This window comes from Otolemur garnettii, unplaced genomic scaffold (assembly GCF_000181295.1).
Source record: "Otolemur garnettii isolate 467f Iridium unplaced genomic scaffold, OtoGar3 scaffold00031, whole genome shotgun sequence".
Lineage (NCBI taxonomy): Eukaryota > Metazoa > Chordata > Mammalia > Primates > Galagidae > Otolemur > Otolemur garnettii.
Genome location: NW_003852426.1, coordinates 12144850 through 12158708, shown reverse-complemented (window position 1 = coordinate 12158708; position 13859 = coordinate 12144850). Strand labels below are relative to the sequence as shown.

The following is a 13859-nucleotide window of genomic DNA, read 5'->3' as shown; positions in this document are numbered from 1 at the left end:
GCGCCTTAGCCACTTCAGCCACAGGTGCCAAGCTGACCACCTGGTTTCAAGACCCAGCTGTGTGAACTGAGCAAGACACTGCCTCACATCCAAGTCACTGGGCTGCTCTTTCTCCCTCCATAGGAGAAGCAAGGTCTTTTCTAGGATTAGCTAAAACTAGAATTCTCATCCCCTACCCCTGACTTACCAGACCCCTCTTCTACCACAAGTTGGGGACAGTGGAGAGCCAATCAGAGGCAGAGTTACTTGGGGTGGCTCAGGATTTCTGTCTGGGGTTCAGGCCCTGCATTTAGCCAGTTCCTAAACCATCCCTCAAGGTTCACTGTGAGGGGACCAAGGCACTTGGAGTCTTGGTCAGGCCCCTAGGCTCCTGCAGATGCCTTGGTGAGAAAAACCAGGTCAAAGCCTCAGCCGGCCACCTCTTCTGCTTTGGGGGAGGCCTTCCCGGAGGCTCCAGGCTTTTCAAAGAACCCAGGCGGACTCATGCGCAATGAGGGACACCTGGCCCGCTGGGTTGGCTCCCAGACTAGAAGTGATGAATTCCACCAACCTTGGGGCCACAGAGGGTGGGGGGACCCAAGGGCTGACGTGATTTCTGGGGAGGGGAAAAAAGGGCACCCCACACGCGGAGAAACCTTTTGTGCCTTTTCACGGGCCCATATGGCGTAGCGAGCATTAATTACCGTAGCTTTTTAATTAACAATCGCTTAATCTGAGCCGTAACATTTGCCACGACACCCTGCGACTCGCCACGAACCTGCGCCGCTCGCCCTGCCAACTCATCAATTAATTTTTATTGACGTTTTCTTCCCCAAACAGGCACAATACCAGGGTTTTCCAATTAACACCTCCGCGATCTCTAATTAGTGCAATTAACAGACTGATGGATGCCCGGAGTTTACCCGGGAGGGAGGAAAGGAGGGGGAGAGGGCGGGGCAGCCCCCAGCGCGCTCCCGGGGCGCGCGTCCCGCCGGGCACTCCCGGGCATGTGCGCAGCTGTTGTGGGGATGTGCTCCAGCTCTACAGGGAGGGCGTACGTAGGAGTGTGACCATAGGTAACCTCTACCCAGAGCAATGGTGGCAGCTGGAGTTCAAGACGACATCATTTCCAGCTCTCCGGAAACCTATGATCTAGTCGAGGAGATAGCAGAACGTGGTGAGACTGAAGGCCTGACTCCAGAGTTGGGAAACTGGTGTCTAGCCTAGCTCTATCAACTTACTTAGTTACTTGGTTCAAGTTAATTCCCCTCTTTTCTCCTCTGTATAATGGAGAGAACTGGATGAGATATAGCTATTATATAATTTATGATTCCAAGAAAAGAGTACGAAGCAGATTGCAATAAAAGAGAAAATTTCTTAGAATACAGTATCACGGAGAAGTAGGGGAGAATGAGGGAACAAAACTTTAAACAGGGGATGGAAAATCTGAGTGCATCAGAATCAATGTGGAAAGCTTGTTAGAACATAGATTTTGGGTCCTAGAGTAGCAGCCACTTTAGGCCTTGGGCTCACTTAGCCAGCCACCCATTTGCCATTCTACCTGCTAACTTTTCCCTGGCCTCTTGTTACCTTTGTGACATTAAGCAGTATGGTCAGCTTGGTTTCCTTTTGGGGCTAATGCCAATAAACCTTTCCTCCATGGTTGCTGTGTTAGCAAATAAAATACACTGCATGAAAAAGATGTTCAGAGAATGGTAGATACTATAATTATGGGGGCCTAGAAAATCATGCTACACCCCAACTCTGAGTGGGCTACTGATTTAAAATTGATCCCATTCCCTTCTCCCAGCCCTTGATTCAGCACTTGAGAAAATGAGCCAGGACTCAAGCATTACTATGCTGCTCTAAGCTCCAAAATGGGTCCCAAAACCAGAGCTGAAGGACATTGAGTCCTGTAGTTTGGCTCTCTAATCAGGCCAGCAGTTTTTCTTCCTTAAATACATGGTACTCTATGAGTTGCAGAGTAAGCTTAGTCCCTTCCCAAACTCCTGCCCCCACCCCCTGTACTTTGGGACTCCCCTTTTGTGGGTCAAAAGCTGATACCCTGGGCTTCCTTCTACACCCTAACCTTTGCTGGAATTTTCCCCAAATAACCTGTGACACCCTAGCACCTACCTGCCCCAGCTCTAGGGACTTATTACAAGTGGCAAGGCAAGAACATGACTAAAGGTTGCAACAAAGCCTTTGATTTGGAAGGTGAGCCACCATCTTGTGTTGTCTGTTCTAGGTTCTCTCCTGAGTTTTAAATAACTTTATTTCCTGGCTTGGCGCCTGTAGCTCAAGTGGCTAAGGCACCAGCCACATACGCCAGAGCTGGCAGGTTCAAATCCAGCCCCGGCCTGCCAAACAATAATGACAACTACAACCAAAAAATAGCCAGGTGTTGTGGCAGGTGCCTGTAGTCCCAGATACTTGGGAGGCTGAGGCAGGAGAATCACTTAAGCCCAGGAGTTGGGGGTTGCTGTGAGCTGTGATGCTACTCTACCCAGGGCGACAGCTTGAGGTTCTGTCTTATAAAATAAAATAAACTTTATTTCCTAGTCCTAAAAGTTAACGGATAACTTAGTGGAACTTTCTTTTTGTTGAGGCAGAATCTCCCTCTGTCGCCCAGTCTAGAGCGTCACGGTATCATCATAGCTCATAGCAACCTCAAATTTCTGGGCTCAAGTGGTCTTCCTGCCTCAGCCTCATGAGTACTTGAGACTACAGGGGTGCACTACCAAGCTTGGCTAATACTCTTGCCCAAGCTGGTCTCCAACTCCTGAGTGCAAGGGATTCTCCTGCCTCAGCCTCCCAGAGTGCTAGGATTACAGATGTGAGCCACCATGCCTAGCCACATCTTGGTATGACATTTTGAAGGGAAAAAAAGTATAAGGATAAAAGGTACTCACACCCTTTCTTGTCAATCCACTTTCACTTCTTTTCAGCATATAAACATTTTAAAAGTGAAATTGGGGACTCGGTGCCTGTAGCACAGTGGTTACTACGCCAGCCACATACATCAAGGCTGGCAGGTTTGAGCCCAGCTCAGGCCTGCTAAACAATGACAACTGCAGCAAAAAATAGCCGGGCATTGTGGTGGTCACCTGTAGTCTCAGCTACTTGGGAGGCTGAGGCAAGAGAATTCGCTTAAGCCCAAGAATTTGAGGTTGCTGTGAGCTGTGACACCACAGTACTCTTCCAAGGGCAACACAGTGAATCTGTCTTAAAAAAAAAAAAGTGAAATTGGGGTCACAATCTGTACCTAGTTTGAATTTTCCTTTTTGTCCCCATTCACTACTATCATAAGCATTTCCACATGACATCAAATATTTTAAGCAACAGTTTTTAATGATCACACAATTACTTGGATGGGCTGCATGTTCCAGAATTTATTTTGCCGATTCCCTAGAGTTAGACATCTAGGCTGCGAGCTATTTTTCACTATGACTCTGCAGTAAACACCTTCATGAGAACAGGATATTCTGCATTTTTGACTATTTGCCTAGGATACATGTCTAGAAGGTAGAATGACATACTTTCAAGCCTTCTAATATTTGTATTCCCTAATTAACATCCACGAAACGTGTACCAATTTTGCCCTCCCTTCAGAAAGGCACCCAGGTCTCTTAGAAGCCTATTTAGCAATTCCCTTCCATTCTCCTCAGCCTCTTCTATAAGAGATTCTCAGATTTGGATGATGTGCTTTACCTGCAACTGATACTGAACACAGTAGACAGTAGGATCTGGACAAATGGAGGTGGATAAAATGGAACATTTGCTTTTGGGGAACTTAGAACAGAGGAGAGAAGACACACATGGGCAGTAAACTACCTTCTATACATCAGAATCACCTGAGAGCTTTAAAAAACAAAACCATAGCTAAGCCTCCTACTACTAGGTCAATTAAATCCATCTCTTCAGGGAGTGAGATCCAGGCATGATTATTTTAAAAAGCTTTTCCAAGTATTCTAAATTTCAAGTTCAGGCAGAGTTGAGAACCTCTGCCCTACATAACAAACACCCCTTTACAAATGTTATGTTAGACACTGGGGACCATGGTGCTCTTGGAGAGGATTTCTGTAGGAGGTGACTTTCTGTAGGAGCTGAGCCATAAGGCAGTGAGGTCTTGGCACACAATTCGTGAGTATATTTTATTCTTAATAATCACCATTCCACTTACAGAGTCCCCCCTGAAAGTCCTTTTCCATACCCTGTCCCTCTCCTCTCCTCCAAACAATCTTGGGCTCTTTTTGACAGAGGAGGGAACTACACTTCAAAGATGCCAAGTGACTTGACAAGGTCACCTAACTGCTGAGTAGCTGAGGCAAACTGAAACTAGGTGGCTCTTCTGACTCCCAAATCAATGTCTTCTCCAGCATCTCACCTCAGAGGTGGCAAGGCCTCGAGGGCAGTCACTCTGGAATGCAAACCTCTCAAGCTCACTACCATGATTCTCAGGGTTACTGTTTACTGGCTCCAGGCCACAAAATGCTCCCACTAGGCTCTGGCAAGGTGGCCTCCCCTCAACACCCCTTCCTACTGCGTGACCAAAAGGAAGAATTAACAATAAAGAGGGAAAAAAAGAAAGAACCAAAGATCCCACTCCATCTCATTAAGAAAGTAAACATAAGAGCCATCTAAGTGTCTAATTAAGCTTCTAATTAGTCCCTGCTTGTTACTAATGCAAATTAGATTACTCCGCTTAACTACAGCATGTCCACAACACCCTTGTTAATTGCGGCCTTTTGAAATTAAATTACTCCCTAATTAGCATATCAAAGCCATTGATTCGGAGCTGGGAAAGATGAGGGCAAGAGGAGCCGAATGCCAAGTTTGGTTAATCAGAGATGGCTAATTAAATAGTGACGTCTTACGTGGGGGGCCTGCTGGCTAAAGGGCAGGGGCAACTCTCCTGAATGGCCATATGGAGCCTGGTTCTGGTCGTGCCTTGGCATGAGGGGCTCCTGTGGGCAGAGGAGAGGATCTAGCAGCCCTCTGTGGGCTCTTGGTTGTTCTGCCCACCTTACCCCTGACAGGCCCCTGCTCCTCCCTTGATCTTGCCAGATGATTTCTAGGGGAGGCATGCACCTACATGAGTGGTTCTCAACCTTCCTAATGTCCCAGTGTATTTACATTGTTAAAAAGGGTTCGCCACCCACAGGCTGGGAACTGCTGACCTAGATCTTGGGCATCAATTCAGGGCCATCCAAAACACTACCATATTCTAATATGCAAAGATTCAATGTCCTTCCACATCCCTCTCTCTGTTCCAAGATGAGTTCCAAAAGGGTGACAGCTACCTAGTTCTTCTCTAGTCCCCACATGTGGTTCTATTCTGAAAGAAAGACTTTCCTCTCCCCCCCCAAAAAAGTACACAAAAAGAACAAGTTTCGAAGGGTGATGAATTCTATAGGGGTTCACACTGCTTAGGTGGGCTGGTTTCAGCTTGGGACAGGCTCCTGAAGACACAGGCCTTATAATTCCTTCCATGGCAGAAAGACAAGAGAAAGAATCATCTAACAGCATCAGTTCTTAAGCAGCTATGTGGGAATTAGAATTGGGTCAGGACATCCTTGTGATATCTGAGCTTGCTGTATAGACTCTGCAGTCTTCCAGATACCACTTCTCCCTAAATTTTCCTTAAAGAATATTGGGGATAGGTAAATCTCTGAGTTAAAACAAAATGCTCTCAGTGGCCAGGCAGTCACCGAGGAGGCCAGGTAAGAAGCAGAGGGCAGGAGGCAGCAGCTGCTACTCAATCCAAATCTATCCTCTTACCACACAGAAATGTAGGCTTGGAGTTGACAGGTCTGGGTTTTTCCAAAGAAGCCAAAGTGGTGATAAAGATGTGAAATTTACCATTGTAACAAACTGAGGGGGGGGAGGTGTCAGCAAAACATGGCAGGAACGAAGTTAATCAATGTGTGACCCAGCATTCCAGAGAGATGAGTTTTTTTTTGTGTGTGTTTTTTTTTTCAGACAGTGTCTCAAGCTGTTGCCCTGGATGGAGTGCCTTGGCGTCACTGCTCACAGCAACCTCAAACTCCTGGGCTCAAGCAATCCCCTTGCCTCAGCCTCACAAGTAGCTGGGACTATAGGTGCCTGCCACCATGCTTGGCCATTATTGGGTTATAGCTGTCATTGTTGTTTGGTGCGCCCGGGTCGGATTCGAACTGCCAGCCTCGCTGTATGTGGCTGGTGCCCCAGCTGCTTGAGCTACAGACCCCAAGCCAGGCAAGATGAGTTTTAACTGCATGTCCCTGGGCAGGTCACATCACTTCTCTGGGCCTGGGTCCTTGACCTGTCAATCACTCTCCAATTATCACTACCTGGAGAATCTTTTAGAGTTGGTGTCAGAATCAGCACAAGGAGGTATGTTAAACTGCAAAGCACAGATAGGGTCTGGCGACCACCTAATTCTATCTGCCACAATCCCCTCCCAGATCTGCACAAGGGGCAGAGCTAGGGCTTCCAAGTATCCTTAAAAATGCTGAGGGCCAGGCCAGGCAAAGTGGCTCATACCTACAATTCTAGCACTCTTGAGTGGCTGAGGCAGGTGGATTGTTTGAGCTCATGGTTTAAGATCAGCCTGAGCAGGCGGCGCCTGTGGCTCAAAGGAGTAGGGCACTGGCCCCATATGATATGTCGGAGATAGTGGGTTCAAACCCAGCCCTGGCCAGAAACTGCAAAAAAAAAAAAAAAAAAAAAGATCATCCTGAGCAAGACCCTATCTCTTTAAATAGCCGGGCATTGTGGTGGGCACCAATAGTCCAGCTACTCTTCAGGAGACTGAGGCAAGATAATCACTTGAGCCCAAGAGTTTGAGGTTGCTGTGAGCTATGACAGCAGAGCACTCTACCGAGGGTGGCAAAGCAAGACTCTGCCTCAAAAAGAAAGAAAGAAAGAAAATGCTGCAGGCCACCAGCACAGTGGCTCACCTGTAATCCTAGCACTCTGGGAGGCTGAGGATCCCTTAAGCTTAGGAGTTTAAGACCAACCTGAGCAAGAGGTAAACACTGCCCCCCCCCAAACACACACACACACACACACACACACACAATAGAAAAACTAGTCAGGCATCTTGGCAGGCACCAGTAGTCTCAACTACTCGGGAAGCTGAGGCAAGAGGATTGCTTGAGCCCAAGGTTGCTGTGAGCTAAGATGATGCCACCGCACTTTCTCAGGACGACAGAGTGAGACTCCATCTGAAAAAAAATGCTGAACACTCGTTCTTGACCTGGATGTTGGAAAGCTTGGAGGTATCACATACCTGTGCCCTCTGCCCTACACTTAATGGATTATCCCTGGCAGGGGCAGTAGCTTCTACTTCTAAAGGACTCTTCTTAAAAGATGGAACAAGAACAAAATCCTGAGGGCTGAGAGGTCCCTACCTTGCCCTTCTTTCCCCACTCTCCTCCCCAGCTAGGGTGGAGTCTTTTCCAATCTTCCCTCTTTAAGTTTCTCACCAGGAACCACTGGAGCACACAGGGTGGGGGTCAGGGCCAAATTCCCAAAGGGGTTGATTTTTATTGAGAGGAAGTTCTGCTGCCCCACCTCAGAGGGGCTAAATCCCAGCCAGTACCTAGCCCACAGATATCCATCCAAGCTAAACTGGACAAAGAGGGCCACAGCAGTGGTTTTATTTTAGAAAATAAGTGAAATTAAAAGCAAAGCATAAAGAGAAATGGGGGAGGGGTAGGCTCCCCTGGTGTGAGGGGGAGGGGGACAGCAGCACACAGGGGCCAAGACGGAGCCTGCCTCACAGAGCTCTCTCCCCCAACGAGATTCAATTAATTGATAACAAGAGGCATCAAATTAATTTCTGAAGGATGTGAGATTCTGATGAAGGGAAATCTCGTCGATGGGAATCAGACGGGAAGGGGCAGGCAGTGCCCCCTTTAATCAGGTTCCACTGTCTAATTAGGAAAAGACTTGTGTGGGTTGCAAGTCTCCTGCCCCAGAGCTCCACAGTGCCCTTTCAGAAAGGACCCATGGAAGCAGCAGGCTCCCCAGCAGTAGGCTCCCACTGTTCCTAGCACTTTTGGAAGGAAGACTGTATTTGAGGCCTTCAGGTCTCTTCTCACCTGGCTCCTAGATCATGGCTTCCAAATGGGGAGGCCAGGGAGAGGGGATTGCAGGTGCCCCTTCACCAACTGTACATTTGGGAAAAGGAAGGCCCGGAGAGACAGTAGGTTATGCCTAAAGCCACAGAGCACGCTAGGAACTTGGTAGCAGCATGCTTACCGGGGCCTTTATGTACCCCTGTGACTCCAGACCCTGTTTAGGACCCAGATCTATGAAGCCATTCCTGAGTGTGAGGGGTACAGCACATGGTGTTGAATGGCCCTCTCTCTGTGGCTAAAAAAGGCCATGCTGTCCAAGATACCCCCTCTTCTAGCAGTCCCCTGGTAGATGCCCAGCTGCCGGTCCATTCTGGCCTCACTTATAGGCATTTCTCAGCTGAGGGCTGAAGAAAACACCTGGCTCTGCATCCCAGCTCTCAGGTCTCAAACATCAAGGAGCTTCCAGTAACTCTTGCCCTTGGGAGCTCAGGCAAGTGCTGGCTGAGGAGTAACCAAAATGAAGTGCCCTCAGCTGGAGAGGGGGTACAGGTAACCCTGGCTCTCTGAGGAAAGAAATCCCAGAGTCTACCTAAAGGAGGGATTCTCTTAGTGGACCAACCCTACCTTCAACATCAAAAGTACCTCCAGCTTGGATCCAGAGACCTGGCTGCCTCAAGATACCTGGCACTTTGCTCCCCAAGGGCACATAGTAGCTGCCCCTTGCTGGGTCTCCCATAGATCCTGACTTCCCCGAGATTCTCTCTAGGTACACCCTTCTAGGATGTGGATGTGCATCTGCACAGAGCACCCTTGAAGGAAAGGAGGAGGTACATTATTGCCTTCTTTTACACCAACTTCTTTAGGCCTGGGTTTCTTAGAAATGTGGGCTCCAAGAAATGTAAAGCCAGCTTGGGAATGGAATAGGAGGGAGCCCACTCAGGCCTGCCTCACTGAGGAAAGGAGAACAGAAGCCTCCTTACCTGCCGACCTTCCCAGTTTCCCTTCACATGGGCAGGCTCTCCTAAGGACTCTATCTGGGTGACACAGGTGTCCTATGCCACCTGGGAGTGTCAGGACTCCAGCCTGCCTCAGGTGGCTGGTAACTATAGGAAAGATCAGTGCTCCAGCCCTTGTTCAGTTTCTGATTTTCCAAATTCCAAGTGAGCCTCCTCTCATTTCATCTCTTCTCCCAGCCCCACCCTATACTCAGAGGCGCTTTGTGATGTAGAATGGATACAGCTAAGGCGTCCCTGGCTCCATTTCCCAGTCACCCTGCCTTTGAATTGCCATCATTTTGAGCCTAACCCTGATAGTTAGAATTCTTAGTAATTTCCACTCCACCAGCCCTGCCTACTCTGAACAAATGCCTTGGGGGTCTTTATTCTACACAATTCACTTTGTTTCTGTCTGAGGAAAACCCATCACTTTGTTCTCCCCATTTACATGGTAGCCCAGGTCAGCTGCCATCAGAACCAACTCAAGTTGGAAAGAAAACACTATTTTCCTCTATCCTGTGTTACAACTGATCCCACCCACTCTCCCAGTTTCCTGGGAACTACCACCTTTTCATGTCTTATACTTGAGACCAAACTGTGCTTTCTGTCTAGAACTACCTCATCCTCCCCACACAACCACTCACTCTCAGGCCCCAGCTGTGGAGGTTCCAGTTGGGCGCGGGATGAGACCTAGGGAGGTGTCCAAAGCAGCTGGGATTCAGGGCACAGGCCACATGGCTACAACCCAGCCTGGAAAGAAGAAAGGTGCCATGCTGTGCTACAGGGAGAGCTGGGAAAAGACTGGCAGTCCTGGGACCAAGGATCAAGGCAGAGAGGGCATCAGTCAGCTCAGGTACCGCAACATAGCAGCTCTGACTCCACAGCTGCTGGACAGTCTTGCTTTCTAGCTCAGGCAGGTGTGCCCTCTGCCAGGGCCTAGGAGCAACATCTCACAAGACCATGGCATCCAAAGCCACAAAGTTCAGAGGAAAGAAAATTCCCACTGTGATCCCTGCTTAGCAGAACTGGCAGTAGCTAAAGGTGTCTATTTCCATGGAGAATCCCAGAAGAAAACACTGAAGAAAGCTAGTAACTTCATGTTCAAGGGAAGTTTCTTTTTGCTTCTTCCAGATGATCCTTGATCCTTTCAATAGTAGGTCCCAAACTGGTCTGAGATTTGCTGCCAAACATCTTCCATAAGGATGTGTAGGCTAAGGTTGCCGAACCCTAGAAATCTCTTTTTGGAGAGAGGAGTTACCAGTCATTTTTCCTCCTCTGAGTTCTGGGAAATTCTCTCTTCCATTTGTCTCCATAAGCACCTTAGGAGTACCTGGGGGACACTCCAGCGTTGTATGCAGGTGGGAAATGCAAGGTTCTAAACCCAGACACCACCTCCCTTAAAGGGAAAATAGGAAGAGAAGATACAGTTTTCATCTAGAAGAAGAGAGGAGGCCTACACTTAAGCTTACGGAGGGCGAGGGTGTAATGGCAGCTCCTCCCATCCCTGTCTTTCTTCCTTCCCTGTAGCAGAGGCTCAAGCCCTACTGGTAATACTGCAAGTCAGGAAGCCCCCATCTTAGTCTCATCTTGGCTATTAAGTAGCAGTGTAACCTCAGACAAATAGCTTCTTCTCTCTGGGCTTCATTTTTCCAACCTATAAAAATGAAGGTTAGTACTCCAGTACTTCCAGTATTTTGCCAACATGTGGCCTGGAAGTGCCAGTAAGCTAAAAATAAAAGTCACCCCTTGATCAGCAAGCACTACCATGTGCCAGGCGCTGTGCGAGGTACTTTGCTCTCTCACTGAATTCCCGAATGGACTCTGTAAGGTGGGTATTACTGACCTACTTTACAATATATGAAAACTGAGGTTCCAAGAACTTAATTAAGTTCCCTAGAGTCCATCTCTACTGTCAAGTTCCAAAGCCTTTTCCACTCTGACACATGTTCTGCCCTGGGAGGCCTGAGTTCCCTGCTCTGGGTTCCAGAGTTCTGGAGCTGAATCTAAGGAAGCCATTTCACCTGACAGAGCCTCAGAGTCCTGTCAAAAATAGTACCTGCCCTGCCTTGGTCTAGGGAAGCTGGGAAAGCAGTAAGATCTGAAGGAAGGTAAACTGTGAGAAGTTTCTAGGATGGAAGAAATTATTATTTCACATAGTTCAGGCTATTAGGAAAGTAAAGACACTGTGCCTGTTCAGGATGGGAGTGAAGGGGCATGGAGGCTGGAGAGACAGGAAATGGCCAAGATAGTGGGGCAGCAAAAGGTTAAGATGTAGGGAAGGAGGGGGTAGCTCTCAGGCAAAGAAGGCTTCTTGGGGAGATGACCCAATCCCTCCCCTGACAGCCCCTGTATCGCCTCTGAAACAGACACCCTGTCTCCACCTTTCTGCCACCTTTCCCTCCTATCCCAGACCCAGAGGGCAGACCTCAGTTTTCATCACAGAAGTACCCCAGTACCTAGTCTGGGACCTGCCCAGACAGAGTAGGGGCTCAGCAAACATTTGGGGAATTACTGGATCAAAAGAAAGCCTCCCCTAGTCCCCATTTTCCCTCCCCCAAGGAAGAGGTGTGTTTGGAGTAGGGGCCCAGCAGGATATGCACATTCCTGGCAAGAAGGGACCTACCTGCCTACAGCCAGAAAGGAAGTTTTGGCCAAAGGCAGAGGAAGGGGGATGGGGGGGTGTCTAAGTATGAGGAGGTGCCTACACAGAAAGCTACAGGGGCAGGCCCCTTTGCAAGTTGGGCCCAGCCTACCCTGCCCCTGGCATTCTCCAGATTGGTGTCAGGCAGGCCCTTCCCTCCAGAGGGCTCAGGGGTTCCCCAATTCCATAACTTCTGGGAAGTCTGCCCAGGACTGGGAAAATGATGAAACCCCTACCTAGGCATCCAGCAAGCCCTTAGTGCCAGGACAGAAGGTTCCTGTGATCTCCCCTAACTTAGTGCCAAGGCTGGAGCCAAGGTAAAGGAGGGCCTAAGGATCTAGGAGTAGAGATTCAGATCTCACCCTGGGCCCACACTGTATGCAAGGGAGGGGGCACTGAAAATGCCACCTTGCCCCGCTGACTAGAGTGTGAGCAATACCAGTTGGGGAATCCCCAACTCACAGTGTTTTCAGAGATTCTGATCTAAGGACACCATGGGAGCTGGCAAACCATCAGGTGCGCAGCCCCTGCACCTTCCCTCCAGCCACCAGGTAACAAAGAACCCAGAACTCAGGATAACACAAAATTCCTCAAGTTAAAAAAAACAAAAAGTCTGCAGACTTCCCTGCAGGGGTCTGCCATGGAGGCTACCCTTCAGGCAGGCAGTTCTGTCTAGCCAGGCCCGCCTTCCACCTCTGTACCTACTAGCTAGTTCATAGGTAGATGGGCGTGGGCTGCTCAAAATGCTGGGTGCCCACAGGGCATGGTGGCCAAGAGGCCACTGGGTTCCTTGGTCTTCCACAGAATAGGAGCTTCTGGGTTCAGCGGTGGGACAAACAGACTTCCCGCAGCTACAGGCCACAGATGATCACACTGCTCTTTCTCTGTGTGAAGCAGCAGCACTCTGGCCAACCCTAGCCCCCTTAAGCTGTGCTCCCGTGAGCCTCAATTCCGGACCTGAGGCGGATGCGATGAAAACCGGGTGAAGATGCTGAAGTTCAGGTAAAACCCGCATTGGCCAAAATGCTCCTGGGCTTACTTGGGAATCACCGATGTGGCAGCTTCAGACGCAGATTTGCTCCTCCGGGTCCGCAACCCCTATCCCCAGCGGCGGGAGCCACAGTTAACTGGCTGAGAGATCTGGCCCTGGGGTACTAGGCACGCGGTGATCTCCTTAAAACTAGGCGCCTAGCTAGGAACTGGCCAGGAGGAAGTGACAAGGGAGGCCACGGTGCAAAGTAAGGAGCAGGGCATGCTCTGGGTTCCCCTGTCCTTTCCCCCCAACCTAGAGAGACAGAGGTGGGTGGGATGCGGGTGTGTTCATGAAGTCACCCCCGGTAGGGAGAGAGGGAATCCGGAATTCCGCATCCCGCGAAATTGCACAGCCCTTTACCAGGGCAGCCAGGATCCCAGATCAAAGGTTTAGGGCGCCCCGCGTTCTAGCGCCTTATGCTCTGCTCTGGAGCAGCCCAGAGAAATTTGTTTAGCGTTGACGGGGAGGCCAGGCTTGAGCGCCGCAGGTCAAAAAGGGGTATTGGCTGGGGGTGGGGGTAGCTTCCAAGGGAGACATTAAGAGTCCTCAGTGTGTGTGTCTGGAGGGGGGTTGTCCTGCTTGGTCCTTTCAGGATACTTCCCAGGTGGCCTCTCGGCCCCCGATGCTGCTCTCTCTTCTCCTACACGGTGGGGCCAGGGCTCTCTCCCCTTTTGGCACCGGCCAGATCGCTCCCTCACCCTCCACCTTCAGCGCAAGAAATCACAGGGGTTTCCAGACGCTCTCAAGTCGCCTAGAAGTTTTCCGCTGTGTCTCCGAGCTGACTAAAGGATGGGAAAAAAGGGGTTGACTGGCTCCGGCACTTCCGAGGTGCGACCTCAGCAAAACGAGTCCCCTCCTCACCTGGCACGACGCGGCGGGGAGGTCCGCGGTCCCTACCCTTCCCCGTCCCCCTACGTTCTTATTTGCCTTCAGCCCGTCTCGGGGAGTCCCGCACACACTGGAGATGGGGTGGGGTTGGGGGAGCCCACTTCACCACTTCCCTTCCCAGCTCAGGAAAGTCCGGGTGGGGAAGTATTCTTTGTCTAACTCAGGGCGGGGGTCGGGGGTCGTGCCCCCTTACACCCCATTCCCAGCCGCAACGCCGGAGGGGGCGGGGTCCAGATTCTTGGGGAAGAGCCGGCCTC

General features: G+C 49.9%; 1 protein-coding gene across 2 annotated transcripts in view; it reads right to left on the bottom strand.

The window, feature by feature from the left end:
* FOXP4 (forkhead box P4) overlaps positions 1-13859 on the bottom strand; it is a 53948-nt gene that overhangs the window by 39469 nt on the left and 620 nt on the right. The window lies entirely within an intron of this gene.